Source organism: Pristiophorus japonicus, unplaced genomic scaffold (assembly GCF_044704955.1).
Source record: "Pristiophorus japonicus isolate sPriJap1 unplaced genomic scaffold, sPriJap1.hap1 HAP1_SCAFFOLD_80, whole genome shotgun sequence".
NCBI lineage: Eukaryota > Metazoa > Chordata > Chondrichthyes > Pristiophoridae > Pristiophorus > Pristiophorus japonicus.
The window spans coordinates 562,609-585,005 of NW_027254718.1; positions in this window are offsets into that span (position 1 = coordinate 562,609).

Sequence of the window (22,397 nt, forward strand, 5' to 3'; positions counted from 1 at the left end):
GAGCAGCAGCACCATTCCCAACAATATGTCCAATAGTAGTCCAATCTGTGAGCAGCAGCACCATTCACAACAATATGTCCAATAGTAGTCCAATCTGTGAGCAGTAGCACCATTCACAACAATATGTCCAATAGTCGTCCAATCTGTGAGCAGCAGCACCATTCACAACAATATGTTCAATAGTAGTCCAATCTGTGAGCAGCAGCACCATTCAAAACAATATGTCCAATAGTATTCCAATCTGTGAGCAGAAGCACCATTCACAACAATATGTCCAATAGTAGTCCAATCTTTGAGCAGCAGCACCATTTACAACAATATGTCCAATAGTAGTCCAATCTGTGAGCAGCAGCACCATTCAAAACAATATGTCCAATAGTAGTCCAATCTGTGAGCAGCAGCACATTTCACAACAATATGTCCAATAGTAGTCCAATCTGTGAGCAGCAGCACCATTCACAACAATATGTCCAATAGTAGTCCAATCTGTGAGCAGCAGCACCATTCACAACAATATGTCCAATAGTTGTCGAATCTGTGAACAGCAGCACCATTCACAACAAAAGTCTAATAGTAGTCCAATCTGTGAGCAGCAGCATCATTCACAACAATATGTCCAATAGTAGTCCAATCTGTGAACAGCAGTACCATTCACAACAATATGTCCAACAGTAGTCCAATCTTTGAGCAGCAGCACCATTCACAACAATATGTCTAATGGTAGCCAAATCTGTGAACAGCAGCACCATTCACAACAATATGGCCAATGGTAGTCCAATCTGTGAACAGCAGCACCATTCACAACAATATGTTCAATAGTAGTCCAATCTGTGAACAGCAGCACCATTCACAACAATATGTCTAATAGTAGTCCAATCTGTGAACAGCAGCAAAATTCACAACAATATGACTAATGGTAGTCCAATCTGTGAACAGCAGCACCATTCACAACAATATGTTCAATACTAGTCCAATCTGTGAGCAGCAGGACCATTCACAATAATATGTCCAATAGTAGTCCAATCTGTGAGCAGCAGCACCATTCTCAAAAATATGTCCAATAGTAGGCCAATCTGTGAACAGAAGCGCCATTCACAACAATATGTCCAATAGTAGTCCAATCTGTTAACAGCAGCACCATTAACAACAATATGTCCAATAGTAGTCCAATCTGTGAGCAGCAGAACCATTCACAAAAATATGTCCAAGATTAGGCCAATCTGTGAACAGCAGCACCATTCACAACAATATGTCCAATAGTAGTCCAATCTGTGAGCAGCAGCACCATTCACAACAATATGTCCAATAGTAGTCCAATCTGTGAGCAGCAGCACCATTCACAACAATATGTCCAATAGTAGTCCAATCTGTGAGCAGCAGCACCATTCACAACAATATGTCCAATAGTAGTCCAATCTGTGAGCAGCAGCACCATTCACAACAATATGTCTAACAGTAGTCCAATCTGTGAGCAGCAGCATCATTCACAACAATATGTCCAAAATAGTCCAATCTGTGAACAGCAGCACCATTCACAACAATATGTCCAATCGTAGTCCAAACTGTGAACAGCAGCACCATTCACAACAATGTGTCTAATAGTAGTCCAATCTTTGAGCAGCAGCACCATTCACAACAATATGTCCAATAGTTGTCGAATCTGTGAACAGCAGCACCATTCACAACAAAAGTCTAATAGTAGTCCAATCTGTGAGCAGCAGCATCATTCACAACAATATGTCTAATAGTAGTCCAATCTGTGAGCAGCAGCATCATTCACAACAATATGTCCAATAGTAGTCCAATCTGTGAACAGCAGCACCATTCACAACAATATGTCCAATAGGAGTCCAATCTGTGAACAACAGCACCATTCACAACAATATGTCCAATAGTAGTCCAATCTGTGAGCAGCAGCACCATTCACGACAATATGTCTAATGGTAGTCCAATCTGTGAACAGCAGCAAAATTCACAACAATATGACTAATGGTAGTCCAATCTGTGAACAGCAGCACCATTCACAACAATATGTTCAATAGTAGTCCAATCTGTGAACAGCAGCACCATTCACAACAATGTGTCCAATAGTAGTCCAATCTGTGAACAGCAACACCATTCACAACAATATGTCCAATAGTAGTCCAATCTGTGAACAGCAGCACCATTCACAACAATATGTCCAATAGTAGTCCAATCTGTGAGCAGCAGCACCATTTACAACAATATGTCCAATAGTAGTCCAATCTGTGAGCAGCAGCACCATTCACAACAATATGTCCAATAGTAGTCCAATCTGTGAACAGCAGCACCATTCACAACAAAATGTCCAATAGTAGTCCAATCTGTGAGCAGCAGCACCATTCACAACAATATGTCCAATAGTAGTCCAATCTGTGAGCAGCAGCACCATTCCCAACAATATGTCCAATAGCAGTCCAATCTGTGAGCAGCAGCACCATTTACAACAATATGTCCAATAGTAGTACAATCTGTGAGCAGCAGCACCATTCCCAACAATATGTCCAATAGTAGTCCAATCTGTGAGCAGCAGCACCATTCACAACAATATGTCCAATAGTAGTCCAATCTGTGAGCAGCAGCACCATTCACAACAATATGTCCAATAGTCGTCCAATCTGTGAGCAGCAGCACCATTCACAACAATATGTTCAATAGTAGTCCAATCTGTGAGCAGCAGCACCATTCAAAACAATATGTCCAATAGTATTCCAATCTGTGAGCAGAAGCACCATTCACAACAATATGTCCAATAATAGTCCAATCTTTGAGCAGCAGCACCATTTACAACAATATGTCCAATAGTAGTCCAATCTGTGAGCAGCAGCACCATTCAAAACAATATGTCCAATAGTAGTCCAATCTGTGAGCAGAAGCACCATTCACAACAATATGTCCAATAGTAGTCCAATCTGTGTGCAGCAGCACCATTCACAACAATATGTCCAATAGTAGTCCAATCTGTGAACAGCAGCACCATTCACAACAAAATGTCCAATAGTAGTCCAATCTGTGAGCAGCAGCACCATTCACAACAATATGTCCAATAGTAGTCCAATCTGTGAGCAGCAGCACCATTCACAACAATATGTCCAATAGTAGTCCAATCTGTGAGCAGCAGCACCATTCACAACAATATGTCCAATAGTAGTCCAATCTGTGAGCAGCAGCACCATTCACAACAATATGTCCAATAGTAGTCCAATCTGTGAGCAGCAGCACCATTCACAACAATATGTCCAATAGTAGTCCAATCTGTGAACAGCACCATTCACAACAATATGTTCAATAGTAGTCCAATCTGTGACCAGCAGCACCATTCACAAAAATATGTCCAATAGTAGGCCAATCTGTGTGCAGCAGCACCATTCACAACAATATGTCCAACCGTAGTCCAATCTGTGAACAGCAGCACCATTCACAACAATGTGTCTAATAGTAGTCCAATCTTTGAGCAGCAGCACCATTCACAACAATATGTCCAATAGTTGTCGAATCTGTGAACAGCAGCACCATTCACAACAAAAGTCTAATAGTAGTCCAATCTGTGAGCAGCAGCATCATTCACAACAATATGTCCAATAGTAGTCCAATCTGTGAACAGCAGCACTATTCACAACAATATGTCCAATAGTAGTTCAATCTGTGAACAGCAGCACCATTCACAACAATATGTCCAATAGTAGTCCAATCTTTGAGCAGCAGCACCATTCACAACAATATGTCTAATGGTAGCCAAATCTGTGAACAGCAGCACCATTCACAACAATATGTCCAATAGTAGTCCAATCTGTGTGCAGCAGCACCATTCACAACAATATGTCCAATAGTAGTCCAATCTGTGAACAGCAGCACCATTCACAACAAAATCTCCAATAGTAGTCCAATCTGTGAGCAGCAGCACCATTCACAACAATATGTCCAATAGTAATCCAATCTGTGAGCAGCAGCACCATTCACAACAATATGTCCAATAGTAGTCCAATCTGTGAGCAGCAGCACCATTCACAACAATATGTCCAATAGTAGTCCAATCTGTGAGCAGCAGCACCATTCACAACAATATGTCCAATAGTAGTCCAATCTGTGAGCAGCAGCACCATTCACAACAATATGTCCAATAGTAGTCCAATCTGTGAACAGCACCATTCACAACAATATGTTCAATAGTAGTCCAATCTGTGACCAGCAGCACCATTCACAAAAATATGTCCAATAGTAGGCCAATCTGTGTGCAGCAGCACCATTCACAACAATATGTCCAACCGTAGTCCAATCTGTGAACAGCAGCACCATTCACAACAATGTGTCTAATAGTAGTCCAATCTTTGAGCAGCAGCACCATTCACAACAATATGTCCAATAGTTGTCGAATCTGTGAACAGCAGCACCATTCACAACAAAAGTCTAATAGTAGTCCAATCTGTGAGCAGCAGCATCATTCACAACAATATGTCCAATAGTAGTCCAATCTGTGAACAGCAGCACCATTCACAACAATATGTCCAATAGTAGATCAATCTGTGAACAGCAGCACCATTCACAACAATATGTCCAATAGTAGTCCAATCTTTGAGCAGCAGCACCATTCACAACAATATGTCTAATGGTAGCCAAATCTGTGAACAGCAGCACCATTCACAACAATATGGCCAATGGTAGTCCAATCTGTGAACAGCAGCACCATTCACAACAATATGTTCAATAGTAGTCCAATCTGTGAACAGCAGCACCATTCACAACAATATGTCTAATAGTAGTCCAATCTGTGAACAGCAGCAAAATTCACAACAATATGACTAATGGTAGTCCAATCTGTGAACAGCAGCACCATTCACAACAATATGTTCAATCGTAGTCCAATCTGTGAACAGCAGCACCATTCACAACAATGTGTCCAATAGTAGTCCAATCTGTGAACAGCAACACCATTCACAACAATATGTCCAATAGTAGTCCAATCTGTGAACAGCAGCACCATTCACAACAATATGTCCAATAGTAGTCCAATCTGTGAGCAGCAGCACCATTTACAACAATATGTCCAATAGTAGTCCAATCTGTGAGCAGCAGCACCATTCACAACAATATGTCCAATAGTAGTCCAATCTGTGAACAGCAGCACCATTCACAACAAAATGTCCAATAGTAGTCCAATCTGTGAGCAGCAGCACCATTCACAACAATATGTCCAATAGTAGTCCAATCTGTGAGCAGCAGCACCATTCCCAACAATATGTCCAATAGTAGTCCAATCTGTGAGCAGCAGCACCATTTACAACAATATGTCCAATAGTAGTACAATCTGTGAGCAGCAGCACCATTCCCAACAATATGTCCAATAGTAGTCCAATCTGTGAGCAGCAGCACCATTCACAACAATATGTCCAATAGTAGTCCAATCTGTGAGCAGTAGCACCATTCACAACAATATGTCCAATAGTCGTCCAATCTGTGAGCAGCAGCACCATTCACAACAATATGTTCAATAGTAGTCCAATCTGTGAGCAGCAGCACCATTCAAAACAATATGTCCAATAGTATTCCAATCTGTGAGCAGAAGCACCATTCACAACAATATGTCCAATAGTAGTCCAATCTTTGAGCAGCAGCACCATTTACAACAATATGTCCAATAGTAGTCCAATCTGTGAGCAGCAGCACCATTCAAAACAATATGTCCAATAGTAGTCCAATCTGTGAGCAGCAGCACATTTCACAACAATATGTCCAATAGTAGTCCAATCTGTGAGCAGCAGCACCATTCACAACAATATGTCCAATAGTAGTCCAATCTGTGAGCAGCAGCACCATTCACAACAATATGTCCAATAGTTGTCGAATCTGTGAACAGCAGCACCATTCACAACAAAAGTCTAATAGTAGTCCAATCTGTGAGCAGCAGCATCATTCACAACAATATGTCCAATAGTAGTCCAATCTGTGAACAGCAGTACCATTCACAACAATATGTCCAACAGTAGTCCAATCTTTGAGCAGCAGCACCATTCACAACAATATGTCTAATGGTAGCCAAATCTGTGAACAGCAGCACCATTCACAACAATATGGCCAATGGTAGTCCAATCTGTGAACAGCAGCACCATTCACAACAATATGTTCAATAGTAGTCCAATCTGTGAACAGCAGCACCATTCACAACAATATGTCTAATAGTAGTCCAATCTGTGAACAGCAGCAAAATTCACAACAATATGACTAATGGTAGTCCAATCTGTGAACAGCAGCACCATTCACAACAATATGTTCAATACTAGTCCAATCTGTGAGCAGCAGGACCATTCACAATAATATGTCCAATAGTAGTCCAATCTGTGAGCAGCAGCACCATTCTCAAAAATATGTCCAATAGTAGGCCAATCTGTGAACAGAAGCGCCATTCACAACAATATGTCCAATAGTAGTCCAATCTGTTAACAGCAGCACCATTAACAACAATATGTCCAATAGTAGTCCAATCTGTGAGCAGCAGAACCATTCACAAAAATATGTCCAAGATTAGGCCAATCTGTGAACAGCAGCACCATTCACAACAATATGTCCAATAGTAGTCCAATCTGTGAGCAGCAGCACCATTCACAACAATATGTCCAATAGTAGTCCAATCTGTGAGCAGCAGCACCATTCACAACAATATGTCCAATAGTAGTCCAATCTGTGAGCAGCAGCACCATTCACAACAATATGTCCAATAGTAGTCCAATCTGTGAGCAGCAGCACCATTCACAACAATATGTCTAACAGTAGTCCAATCTGTGAGCAGCAGCATCATTCACAACAATATGTCCAAAATAGTCCAATCTGTGAACAGCAGCACCATTCACAACAATATGTCCAATCGTAGTCCAAACTGTGAACAGCAGCACCATTCACAACAATATGTCCAATAGTAGTCCAATCTGTGAGCAGCAGCACCATTCACAACAATATGTCTAATGGTAGTCCAATCTGTGAACAGCAGCACCATTCACAACAATATGGCCAATGGTTGTCCAATCTGTGAACAGCAGCAACATTCACAACAATATGTTCAATAGTAGTCCAATCTGTGAACAGCAGCACCATTCACAACAATATGTTCAATAGTAGTCCAATCTGTGAGCAGCAGCACCATTCACAACAATGTGTCCAATAGTAGTCCAATCTGTGAACAGCAACACCATTCACAACAATATGTCCAATAGTAGTCCAATCTGTGAACAACAGCACCATTCACAACAATGTGTCCAATAGTAGTCCAATCTGTGAACAGCAACACCATTCACAACAATATGTCCAATAGTAGTCCAATCTGTGAACAACAGCACCATTCACAACAATATATCCAATAGTAGTCCAATCTGTGAGCAGCAGCACCATTTACAACAAAATGTCCAATAGTAGTCCAATCTGTGAGCAGCAGCACCATTCACAACAATATGTCCAATAGTAGTCCAATCTGTGAACAGCAGCACCATTCACAACAAAATGTCCAATAGTAGTCCAATCTGGGAGCAGCAGCACCATTCCCAACAATATGTCCAATAGTAGTCCAATCTGTGAGCAGCAGCACCATTCACAACAATATGTCCAATAGTAGTCCAATCTGTGAGCAGCAGCACCATTCACAACAATATGTCGAATAGTCGTCCAATCTGTGAGCAGCAGCACCATTCACAACAATATGTTCAATAGTAGTCCAATCTGTGAGCAGCAGCACCATTCCATACAATATGTCCAATAGTAGTCCAATCTGTGAGCAGAAGCACCATTCACAACAATATGTCCAATAGTAGTCCAATCTGTGAGCAGCAGCACCATTCAAAACAATATGTCCAATAGTAGTCCAATCTGTGAGCAGCAGCGCCATTCACAACAATATGTCCAATAGTAGTTCAATCTGTGAGCAGCAGCACCATTCACAACAATATGTCTAATCGTAGTCCAATCTGTGAACAGCTTCACCATTCACAACAATATGTCCAATAGGAGTCCAATATAGTAGTCCAATCTGTGAACAGCAGCACCATTCACAACAATATGTCCAATAGTAGTCCAATCTGTGAACAGCAACACCATTCACAACAAAATGTCCAATAGTAGTCCAATCTGTGAGCAGCAGCACCATTCACAACAATATGTCCAATAATAGTCCAATCTGTGAGCAGCAGCACCATTCACAACAATATGTCCAATAGCAGTCCAATCTGTGAGCAGCAGCACCATTCACAACAATATGTCCAATAGTAGTCCAATCTGTGAGCAGCAGCACCATTCACAACAATATGTCCAATAGTAGTCCAATCTGTGAGCAGCAGCACCATTCACAACAATATGTCCAATAGTAGTCCAATCTGTGAACAGCACCATTCACAACAATATGTTCAATAGTAGTCCAATCTGTGAGCAGCAGCACCATTCACAAAAATATGTCCAATAGTAGGCCAATCTGTGAGCAGCAGCACCATTCACAACAATATGTCCAATCGTAGTCCAATCTGTGAACAGCAGCACCAGTCACAACAATGTGTCTAATAGTAGTCCAATCTTTGAGCAGCAGCACCATTTACAACAATATGTCCAATAGTAGTCCAATCTGTGAGCAGCAGCACCATTCACAACAATATGTCCAATAGTAGTCCAATCTGTGAACAGCAGCACCATTCACAACAAAATGTCCAATAGTAGTCCAATCTGTGAGCAGCAGCACCATTCACAACAATATGTCCAATAGTAGTCCAATCTGTGAGCAGCAGCACCATTCCCAACAATATGTCCAATAGTAGTCCAATCTGTGAGCAGCAGCACCATTTACAACAATATGTCCAATAGTAGTACAATCTGTGAGCAGCAGCACCATTCCCAACAATATGTCCAATAGTAGTCCAATCTGTGAGCAGCAGCACCATTCACAACAATATGTCCAATAGTAGTCCAATCTGTGAGCAGTAGCACCATTCACAACAATATGTCCAATAGTCGTCCAATCTGTGAGCAGCAGCACCATTCACAACAATATGTTCAATAGTAGTCCAATCTGTGAGCAGCAGCACCATTCAAAACAATATGTCCAATAGTATTCCAATCTGTGAGCAGAAGCACCATTCACAACAATATGTCCAATAGTAGTCCAATCTTTGAGCAGCAGCACCATTTACAACAATATGTCCAATAGTAGTCCAATCTGTGAGCAGCAGCACCATTCAAAACAATATGTCCAATAGTAGTCCAATCTGTGAGCAGCAGCACCATTCACAACAATATGTCCAATAGTAGTCCAATCTGTGAGCAGCAGCACCATTCACAACAATATGTCCAATAGTAGTCCAATCTGTGAGCAGCAGCACCATTCACAACAATATGTCCAATAGTAGTCCAATCTGTGAGCAGCAGCACCATTCACAACAATATGTCCAATAGTAGTCCAATCTGTGAACAGCACCATTCACAACAATATGTTCAATCGTAGTCCAATCTGTGACCAGCAGCACCATTCACAAAAATATGTCCAATAGTAGGCCAATCTGTGTGCAGCAGCACCATTCACAACAATATGTACAACCGTAGTCCAATCTGTGAACAGCAGCACCAGTCACAACAATGTGTCTAATAGTAGTCCAATCTTTGAGCAGCAGCACCATTCACAACAATATGTCCAATAGTTGTCGAATCTGTGAACAGCAGCACCATTCACAACAAAAGTCTAATAGTAGTCCAATCTGTGAGCAGCAGCATCATTCACAACAATATGTCCAATAGTAGTCCAATCTGTGAACAGCAGTACCATTCACAACAATATGTCCAATAATAGTCCAATCTTTGAGCAGCAGCACCATTCACAACAATATGTCTAATGGTAGCCAAATCTGTGAACAGCAGCACCATTCACAACAATATGGCCAATGGTAGTCCAATCTGTGAACAGCAGCACCATTCACAACAATATGTTCAATAGTAGTCCAATCTGTGAACAGCAGCACCATTCACAACAATATGTCTGATAGTAGTCCAATCTGTGAACAGCAGCAAAATTCACAACAATATGACTAATGGTAGTCCAATCTGTGAACAGCAGCACCATTCACAACAATATGTTCAATACTAGTCCAATCTGTGAGCAGCAGGACCATTCACAATAATATGTCCAATAGTAGTCCAATCTGTGAGCAGCAGCACCATTCTCAAAAATATGTCCAATAGTAGGCCAATCTGTGAACAGAAGCGCCATTCACAACAATATGTCCAATAGTAGTCCAATCTGTTAACAGCAGCACCATTAACAACAATATGTCCAATAGTAGTCCAATCTGTGAGGAGCAGAACCATTCACAAAAATATGTCCAAGATTAGGCCAATCTGTGAACAGCAGCACCATTCACAACAATATGTCCAATAGTAGTCCAATCTGTGAGCAGCAGCACCATTCACAACAATATGTCCAATAGTAGTCCAATCTGTGAGCAGCAGCACCATTCACAACAATATGTCCAATAGTAGTCCAATCTGTGAGCAGCAGCACCATTCACAACAATATGTCCAATAGTAGTCCAATCTGTGAGCAGCAGCACCATTCACAACAATATGTCTAACAGTAGTCCAATCTGTGAGCAGCAGCATCATTCACAACAATATGTCCAAAATAGTCCAATCTGTGAACAGCAGCACCATTCACAACAATATGTCCAATCGTAGTCCAATCTGTGAACAGCAGCACCATTCACAACAATATGTCCAATAGTAGTCCAATCTGTGAGCAGCAGCACCATTCACAACAATATGTCTAATGGCAGTCCAATCTGTGAACAGCAGCACCATTCACAACAATATGTTCAATAGTAGTCCAATCTGTGAACAGCAGCACCATTCACAACAATATGTCTAATAGTAGTCCAATCTGTGAACAGCAGCAAAATTCACAACAATATGACTAATGGTAGTCCAATCTGTGAACAGCAGCACCATACACAACAATATGTTCAATAGTAGTCCAATCTGTGAGCAGCAGCACCATTCACAACAATGTGTCCAATAGTAGTCCAATCTGTGAACAGCAACACCATTCACAACAATATGTCCAATAGTAGTCCAATCTGTGAACAACAGCACCATTCACAACAATATATCCAATAGTAGTCCAATCTGTGATCAGCAGCACCATTTACAACAAAATGTCCAATAGTAGTCCAATCTGTGAGCAGCAGCACCATTCACAACAATATGTCCAATAGTTGTCCAATCTGTGAACAGCAGCACCATTCACAACAAAATGTCCAATAGTAGTCCAATCTGTGAGCAGCAGCACCATTCCCAACAATATGTCCAATAGTAGTCCAATCTGTGAGCAGCAGCACCATTCACAACAATATGTCCAATAGTAGTCCAATCTGTGAGCAGCAGCACCATTCACAACAATATGTCGAATAGTCGTCCAATCTGTGAGCAGCAGCACCATTCACAACAATATGTTCAATAGTAGTCCAATCTGTGAGCAGCAGCACCATTCCATACAATATGTCCAATAGTAGTCCAATCTGTGAGCAGAAGCACCATTCACAACAATATGTCCAATAGTAGTCCAATCTGTGAGCAGCAGCGCCATTCACAACAATATGTCCAATAGTAGTTCAATCTGTGAGCAGCAGCACCATTCACAACAATATGTCTGATCGTAGTCCAATCTGTGAACAGCTTCACCATTCACAACAATATGTCCAATAGGAGTCCAATATAGTAGTCCAATCTGTGAAGAGCAGCACCATTCACAACAATATGTCCAATAGTAGTCCAATCTGTGAACAGCAACACCATTCACAACAAAATGTCCAATAGTAGTCCAATCTGTGAGCAGCAGCACCATTCACAACAATATGTCCAATAATAGTCCAATCTGTGAGCAGCAGCACCATTCACAACAATATGTCCAATAGCAGTCCAATCTGTGAGCAGCAGCACCATTCACAACAATATGTCCAATAGTAGTCCAATCTGTGAGCAGCAGCACCATTCACAACAATATGTCCAATAGTAGTCCAATCTGTGAACAGCACCATTCACAACAATATGTTCAATAGTAGTCCAATCTGTGAGCAGCAGCACCATTCACAAAAATATGTCCAATAGTAGGCCAATCTGTGAGCAGCAGCACCATTCACAACAATATGTCCAATCGTAGTCCAATCTGTGAACAGCAGCACCAGTCACAACAATGTGTCTAATAGTAGTCCAATCTTTGAGCAGCAGCACCATTCACAACAATATGTCTAATAGTAGTCCAATCTGTGAGCAGCAGCATCATTCACAACAATATGTCTAATAGTAGTCCAGTCTGTGAGCAGCAGCACCAGTCACAACAATGTGTCTAATAGTAGTCCAATCTTTGAGCAGCAGCACCATTCACAACAATATGTCTAATAGTAGTCCAATCTGTGAACAGCAGCACCATTCACAACAATATGTCCAATCGTCGTCCAATCTGTGAGCAGCAGCACCATTTACAACAATATGTCCAATAGTAGTCCAATCTGTGAGCAGCAGCACCATTCACAACAATATGTCCAATAGTAGTCGAATCTGTGAACAGCAGCACCATTCACAACAAAATGTCTAATAGTAGTCCAATCTGTGAGCAGCAGCACCATTCACAACAATATGTCCAATAGTAGTCCAATCTGTGAGCAGCAGCACCATTCACAACAATATGTCCAATAGTAGTCCAATCTGTGAGCAGCAGCACCATTCACAACAATATGTCCAATAGTCGTCCAATCTGTGAGCAGCAGCACCATTCACAACAATATGTTCAATAGTAGTCCAATCTGTGAGCAGCTTCACCATTCAAAACAATATGTCCAATTGTAGTCCAATCTGTGAGCAGAAGCAGTATTCACAACAATATGTCCAATAGTAGTCCAATCTGTGAGCAGCCGCACCATTTACAACAATATGTCCAATAGTAGTCCAATCTGTGAGCAGCAGCACCATTCAAAACAATATGTCCAATAGTAGTCCAATCTGTGAGCAGCAGCACCATTCACAACAATATGTCCAATATTAGTTCAATCTGTGAGCAGCAGCACCATTCACAACAATATGTCTAATCGTTGTCCAATCTGTGAACAGCTTCACCATTCACAACAATATGTCCAATAGGAGTCCAATATAGTAGTCCAATCTGTGAACAGCAGCACCATTCACAACAATATGTCCAATGGTAGTCCAATCTGTGAACAGCAGCACCATTCCCAACAAAATGTCCAATAGTAGTCCAATCTGTGAGCAGCAGCACCATTCCCAACAATATGTCTAATAGTAGTCCAATCTGTGAGCAGCAGAACCATTCACAAAAATATGTCCAATAGTAGTCCAATCTGTGAGCAGCAGCACCATTCACAACAATATGTCCAATAGTAGTCCAATCTGTGTGCAGCAGCACCATTCACAACAATATGTCCAATAGTAATCCAATCTGTGAGCAGCAGCACCATTCACAACAATATGTCCAATAGTTGTCCAATCTGTGAACAGCAGCACCATTCACAACAATATGTCTAATAGTAGTCCAATCTGTGAGCAGCAGCATTATTCACAACAATATGTCCAATAGTAGTCCAATCTGTGAACAGCAGCACCATTCACAACAATATGTCCAATAGTAGTCCAATCTGTGAACAACAGCACCATTCACAACAATATGTCCAATAGTAGTCCAATCTGTGAGCAGCAGCACCATTCACAACAATATGTCTAATGGTAGTCCAATCTGTGAACAGCAGCAAAATTCACAACAATATGACTAATGGTAGTCCAATCTGTGAACAGCAGCACCATTCACAACAATATGTTCAATAGTAGTCCAATCTGTGAACAGCAGCACCATTCACAACAATGTGTCCAATAGTAGTCCAATCTGTGAACAGCAACACCATTCACAACAATATGTCCAATAGTAGTCCAATCTGTGAACAGCAGCACCATTCACAACAATATGTCCAATAGTAGTCCAATCTGTGAGCAGCAGCACCATTTACAACAATATGTCCAATATTAGTCCAATCTGTGAGCAGCAGCACCATTCACAACAATATGTCCAATAGTAGTCCAATCTGTGAACAGCGGCACCATTCACAACAAAATGTCCAATAGTAGTCCAATCTGTGAGCAGCAGCACCATTCACAACAATATGTCCAATAGTAGTCCAATCTGTGAGCAGCAGCACCATTCCCAACAATATGTCCAATATTAGTCCAATCTGTGAGCAGCAGCACCATTCACAACAATATGTCCAATAGTAGTCCAATCTGTGAGCAGCAGCATCATTCACAACAATATGTCCAATAGTCGTCCAATCTGTGAGCAGCAGCACCATTCACAACAATATGTTCAATAGTAGTCCAATCTGTGAGCAGCAGCACCATTCAAAACAATATGTCCAATAGTATTCCAATCTGTGAGCAGAAGCACCATTCACAACAATATGTCCAATAGTAGTCCAATCTGTGAGCAGCAGCACGATTTACAACAATATGTCCAATAGTAGTCCAATCTGTGAGCAGCAGCACCATTCAAAACAATATGTCCAATAGTAGTCCAATCTGTGAGCAGAAGCACCATTCACAACAATATGTCCAATAGTAGTCCAATCTGTGAGCAGCAGCACCATTCACAACAATATGTCCAATAGTAGTCCAATCTGTGAACAGCAGCACCATTCACAACAAAATGTCCAATAGTAGTCCAATCTGTGAGCAGCAGCACCATTCACAACAATATGTCCAATAGTAGTCCAATCTGTGAGCAGCAGCACCATTCACAACAATATGTCCAATAGTAGTCTAATCTGTGAGCAGCAGCACCATTCACAACAATATGTCCAATAGTAGTCCAATCTGTGAGCAGCAGCACCATTCACAACAATATGTCCAATAGTAGTCCAATCTGTGAGCAGCAGCACCGTTCACAACAATATGTCCAATAGTAGTCCAATCTGTGAACAGCACCATTCACAACAATATGTTCAATAGTAGTCCAATCTGTGAGCAGCAGCACCATTCACAAAAATATGTCTAATAGTAGTCCAATCTGTGAACAGCAGCAAAATTCACAACAATATGACTAATGGTAGTCCAATCTGTGAACAGCAGCACCATTCACAACAATGTGTCCAATAGTAGTCCAATCTGTGAACAGCAACACCATTCACAACAATATGTCCAATAGTAGTCCAATCTGTGAACAGCAGCACCATTCACAACAATATGTCCAATAGTAGTCCAATCTGTGAGCAGCAGCACCATTTACAACAATATGTCCAATAGTAGTCCAATCTGTGAGCAGCAGCACCATTCACAACAAAATGTCCAATAGTAGTCCAATCTGTGAGCAGCAGCACCATTTACAACAATATGTCCAATAGTAGTCCAATCTGTGAGCAGCAGCACCATTCACAACAATATGTCCAATAGTTGTCCAATCTGTGAACAGCAGCACCATTCACAACAATATGTCCAATAGTAGTCCAATCTGTGAGCAGCAGCACCATTCACAACAATATGTCCAATAGTAGTCCAATCTGTGAGCAGCAGCACCATTCACAACAATATGTCCAATAGTTGTCCAATCTGTGAACAGCAGCACCATTCACAACAATATGTCTAATAGTAGTCCAATCTGTGAGCAGCAGCATCATTCACAACAATATGTCCAATCGTAGTCCAATCTGTGAACAGCAGCACCATTCACAACAATATGTCCAATAGTAGTCCAATCTGTGAACAACAGCACCATTCACAACAATATGTCCAATAGTAGTCCAATCTGTGAGCAGCAGCACCATTCACAACAATATGTCTAATGGTAGTCCAATCTGTGAACAGCAGCAAAATTCACAACAATATGACTAATGGTAGTCCAATCTGTGAACAGCAGCACCATTCACAACAATATGTTCAATAGTAGTCCAATCTGTGAACAGCAGCACCATTCACAACAATGTGTCCAATAGTAGTCCAATCTGTGAACAGCAACACCATTCACAACAATATGTCCAATAGTAGTCCAATCTGTGAACAGCAGCACCATTCACAACAATATGTCCAATAGTAGTCCAATCTGTGAGCAGCAGCACCATTTACAACAATATGTCCAATAGTAGTCCAATCTGTGAGCAGCAGCACCATTCACAACAATATGTCCAATAGTAGTCCAATCTGTGAACAGCGGCACCATTCACAACAAAATGTCCAATAGTAGTCCAATCTGTGAGCAGCAGCACCATTCACAACAATATGTCCAATAGTAGTCCAATCTGTGAGCAGCAGCACCATTCCCAACAATATGTCCAATAGTAGTCCAATCTGTGAGCAGCAGCACCATTCACAACAATATGTCCAATAGTAGTCCAATCTGTGAGCAGCAGCATCATTCACAACAATATGTCCAATAGTCGTCCAATCTGTGAGCAGCAGCACCATTCACAAAAATATGTTCAATAGTAGTCCAATCTGTGAGCAGCAGCACCATTCAAAACAATATGTCCAATAGTATTCCAATCTGTGAGCAGAAGCACCATTCACAACAATATGTCCAATAGTAGTCCAATCTGTGAGCAGCAGCACCATTTACAACAATATGTCCAATAGTAGTCCAATCTGTGAGCAGCAGCACCATTCAAAACAATATGTCCAATAGTAGTCCAATCTGTGAGCAGAAGCACCATTCACAACAATATGTCCAATAGTAGTCCAATCTGTGAGCAGCAGCACCATTCACAACAATATGTCCAATAGTAGTCCAATCTGTGAACAGCAGCACCATTCACAACAAAATGTCCAATAGTAGTCCAATCTGTGAGCAGCAGCACCATTCACAACAATATGTCCAATAGTAGTCCAATCTGTGAGCAGCAGCACCATTCACAACAATATGTCCAATAGTAGTCTAATCTGTGAGCAGCAGCACCATTCACAACAATATGTCCAATAGTAGTCCAATCTGTGAGCAGCAGCACCATTCACAACAATATGTCCAATAGTAGTCCAATCTGTGAGCAGCAGCACCATTCACAACAATATGTCCAATAGTAGTCTAATCTGTGAACAGCACCATTCACAACAATATGTTCAATAGTAGTCCAATCTGTGAGCAGCAGCACCATTCACAAAAATATGTCTAATAGTAGTCCAATCTGTGAACAGCAGCAAAATTCACAACAATATGACTAATGGTAGTCCAATCTGTGAACAGCAGCACCATTCACAACAATGTGTCCAATAGTAGTCCAATCTGTGAACAGCAACACCATTCACAACAATATGTCCAATAGTAGTCCAATCTGTGAACAGCAGCACCATTCACAACAATATGTCCAATAGTAGTCCAATCTGTGAGCAGCAGCACCATTTACAACAATATGTCCAATAGTAGTCCAATCTGTGAGCAGCAGCACCATTCACAACAAAATGTCCAATAGTAGTCCAATCTGTGAGCAGCAGCACCATTTACAACAATATGTCCAATAGTAGTCCAATCTGTGAGCAGCAGCACCATTCACAACAATATGTCCAATAGTTGTCCAATCTGTGAACAGCAGCACCATGCCCAACAATATGTCCAATAGTAGTCCAATCTGTGAGCAGCAGCACCATTCACAACAATATGTCCAATAGTCGTCCAATCTGTGAGCAGCAGCACCATTCACAACAATATGTTCAATAGTAGTCCAATCTGTGAGCAGCAGCACCATTCAAAACAATATGTCCAATAGTAGTCCAATCTGTGAGCAGAAGCACCATTCACAACAATATGTCCAATAGTAGTCCAATCTGTGAGCAGCAGCACCATTTACAACAATATGTCCAATAGTAGTCCAATCTGTGAGCAGCAGCATCATTCACAACAATATGTCTAATAGTAGTCCAGTCTGTGAGCAGCAGCACCATTCACAACAATATGTCCAATCGTAGTCCAATCTGTGAGCAGCAGCACCATTCACAACAATATGTCCAATAGTTGTCCAATCTGTGAACAGCAGCACCATTCACAACAATATGTCTAATAGTAGTCCAATCTGTGAGCAGCAGCATCATTCACAACAATATGTCCAATAGTAGTCCAATCTGTGAACAGCAGCACCATTCACAACAAAATGTCCAATCGTAGTCCAATCTGTGAGCACCAGCACCATTCACAACAATATGTCCAATAGTAGTCCAATCTGTGAGCAGCAGCACCATTCACAACAATATGTCCAATAGTAGTCCAATCTGTGAGCAGCAGCACCATTCACAACAATATGTCCAATAGTAGTCCAATCTGTGAGCAGCAGCACCTTTCACAACAATATGTCCAATAGTAGTCCAATCTGTGAACAGCACCATTCACAACAATATGTTCAATAGTAGTCCAATCTGTGAGCAGCAGCACCATTCACAAAAATATGTCCAATAGTAGGCCAATCTGTGAGCAGCAGCACCATTCACAACAATATGTCCAATCGTAGTCCAATCTGTGAACAGCAGCACCAGTCACAACAATGTGTCTAATAGTAGTCCAATCTTTGAGCAGCAGCACCATTCACAACAATATGTCCAATAGTCGTCCAATCTGTGAGCAGCAGCACCATTCACAACAATATGTTCAATAGTAGTCCAATCTGTGAGCAGCAGCACCATTCAAAACAATATGTCCAATTGTAGTCCAATCTGTGAGCAGAAGCACCATTCACAACAATATGTCCTATAGTAGTCCAATCTGTGAGCAGCAGCACCAGTTACAACAATATGTCCAATAGTAGTCCAATCTGTGAGCAGCAGCACCATTCAAAACAATATGTCCAATAGTAGTCCAATCTGTGAGCAGCAGCACCATTCACAACAATATGTCCAATAGTAGTTCAATCTGTGAGCAGCAGCACCATTCACAACAATATGTCTAATCGTAGTCCAATCTGTGAACAGCTTCACCATTCACAACAATATGTCCAATAGGAGTCCAATATAGTAGTCCAATCTGTGAACAGCAGCACCATTCACAACAATATGTCCAATAGTAGTCCAATCTGTAAACAGCAGCACCATTCACGACAAAATGTCCAATAGTAGTCCAATCTGTGAGCAGCAGCACCATTCACAACAATATGTCCAATAGTAGTCCAATCTGTGAGCAGCAGCACCATTCACAACAATATGTCCAATAGTAGTCCAATCTGTGAGCAGCAGCACCATTCACAACAATATGTCCAATAGTAGTCCAATCTGTGAGCAGCAGCACCATTCACAACAATATGTCCAATAGTAGTCTAATCTGTGAACAGCACCATTCACAACAATATGTTCAATAGTAGTCCAATCTGTGAGCAGCAGCACCATTCACAAAAATATGTCTAATAGTAGTCCAATCTGTGAACAGCAGCAAAATTCACAACAATATGACTAATGGTAGTCCAATCTGTGAACAGCAGCACCATTCACAACAATGTGTCCAATAGTAGTCCAATCTGTGAACAGCAGCACCATGCCCAACAATATGTCCAATAGTAGTCCAATCTGTGAGCAGCAGCACCATTCACAACAATATGTCCAATAGTCGTCCAATCTGTGAGCAGCAGCACCATTCACAACAATATGTTCAATAGTAGTCCAATCTGTGAGCAGCAGCACCATTCAAAACAATATGTCCAATAGTAGTCCAATCTGTGAGCAGAAGCACCATTCACAACAATATGTCCAATAGTAGTCCAATCAGTGAGCAGCAGCACCATTTACAACAATATGTCCAATAGTAGTCCAATCTGTGAGCAGCAGCATCATTCACAACAATATGTCTAATAGTAGTCCAGTCTGTGAGCAGCAGCACCATTCACAACAATATGTCCAAACGTAGTCCAATCTGTGAGCAGCAGCACCATTCACAACAATATGTCCAATAGTTGTCCAATCTGTGAACAGCAGCACCATTCACAACAATATGTCTAATAGTAGTCCAATCTGTGAGCAGCAGCATCATTCACAACAATATGTCCAATAGTAGTCCAATCTGTGAACAGCAGCACCATTCACAACAAAATGTCCAATCGTAGTCCAATCTGTGAGCACCAGCACCATTCACAACAATATGTCCAATAGTAGTCCAATCTGTGAGCAGCAGCACCATTCACAACAATATGTCCAATAGTAGTCCAATCTGTGAGCAGCAGCACCATTCACAACAATATGTCCAATAGTAGTCCAATCTGTGAGCAGCAGCACCTTTCACAACAATATGTCCAATAGTAGTCCAATCTGTGAACAGCACCATTCACAACAATATGTTCAATAGTAGTCCAATCTGTGAGCAGCAGCACCATTCACAAAAATATGTCCAATAGTAGGCCAATCTGTGAGCAGCAGCACCATTCACAACAATATGTCCAATCGTAGTCCAATCTGTGAACAGCAGCACCAGTCACAACAATGTGTCTAATAGTAGTCCAATCTTTGAGCAGCAGCACCATTCACAACAATATGTCCAATAGTCGTCCAATCTGTGAGCAGCAGCACCATTCACAACAATATGTTCAATAGTAGTCCAATCTGTGAGCAGCAGCACCATTCAAAACAATATGTCCAATTGTAGTCCAATCTGTGAGCAGAAGCACCATTCACAACAATATGTCCTATAGTAGTCCAATCTGTGAGCAGCAGCACCAGTTACAACAATATGTCCAATAGTAGTCCAATCTGTGAGCAGCAGCACCATTCAAAACAATATGTCCAATAGTAGTCCAATCTGTGAGCAGCAGCACCATTCACAACAATATGTCCAATAGTAGTTCAATCTGTGAGCAGCAGCACCATTCAAAACAATATGTCTAATCGTAGTCCAATCTGTGAACAGCTTCACCATTCACAACAATATGTCCAATAGGAGTCCAATATAGTAGTCCAATCTGTGAACAGCAGCACCATTCACAACAATATGTCCAATAGTAGTCCAATCTGTAAACAGCAGCACCATTCACGACAAAATGTCCAATAGTAGTCCAATCTGTGAGCAGCAGCACCATTCACAACAATATGTCCAATAGTAGTCCAATCTGTGAGCAGCAGCACCATTCACAACAATATGTCCAATAGTAGTCCAATCTGTGAGCAGCAGCACCATTCACAACAATATGTCCAATAGTAGTCCAATCTGTGAACAGCGCCATTCACAACAATATGTTCAATAGTAGTCCAATCTGTGAGCAGCAGCACCATTCACAAAAATATGTCCAATAGTAGGCCAATCTGTGAGCAGCAGCACCATTCACAACAATAGGTCCAATCGTAGTCCAATCTGTGAACAGCAGCACCAGTCACAACAATGTGTCTAATAGTAGTCCAATCTGTGAGCAGCAGCATCATTCACAACAACATGTCCAATAGTCGTCCAATCTGTGAACAGCACCACCATTCACAACAATATGTCCAATAGTAGTCCAATCTGTGAACAGCAGCACCATTCACAACAATATGTCCAATAGTAGTCCAATCTTTGAGCAGCAGCACCATTCACAACAATATGTCTAATGGTAGTCCAATCTGTGAACAGCAGCACCATTCACAACAATATGGCCAATGGTAGTCCAATCTGTGAACAGCAGCACCATTCACAACAATATGTTCAATAGTAGTCCAATCTGTGAGCAGCAGCACCATTCAAAACAATATGTCCAATTGTAGTCCAATCTGTGAGCAGAAGCACCATTCACAACAATATGTCCAATAGTAGTCCAATCTGTGAGCAGCAGCACCATTTACAACAATATGTCCAATAGTAGTCCAATCTGTGAGCAGCAGCACCATTCAAAACAATATGTCCAGTAGGAGTCCAATCTGTGAGCAGCAGCACCATTCACAACAATATGTCCAATAGTAGTTCAATCTATGAGCAGCAGCACCATTCACAACAATATGTCCAATAGTAGTCCAATCTGTGAACTGCAGCACCATTCCCAACAAAATGTCCAATAGTAGTCCAATCTGTGAGCAGCAGCACCATTCACAACCATATGTCTAATAGTAGTCCAATCTGTGAGCAGCAGAACCATTCACAAAAATATGTTCAATATTAGGCCAATCTGTGAACAGCAGCACCATTCACAACAATATGTCCAAAAGTAGTCCAATCTGTGAACAGCAGCACCATTCACAACAAATGTCCAATAGTAGTCCAATCTGTTAACAGCAGCACCATTCACAACAATATGTTCAATAGTAGTCCAATCTGTGAACAGCAGCACCATTCACAACAATGTGTCCAATAGTAGTCCAATCTGTGAACAGCAGCACCATTCACAACAATATGTCCAATAGTAGTCCAATCTGTGAGCAGCAGCACCATTTACAACAATATGTCC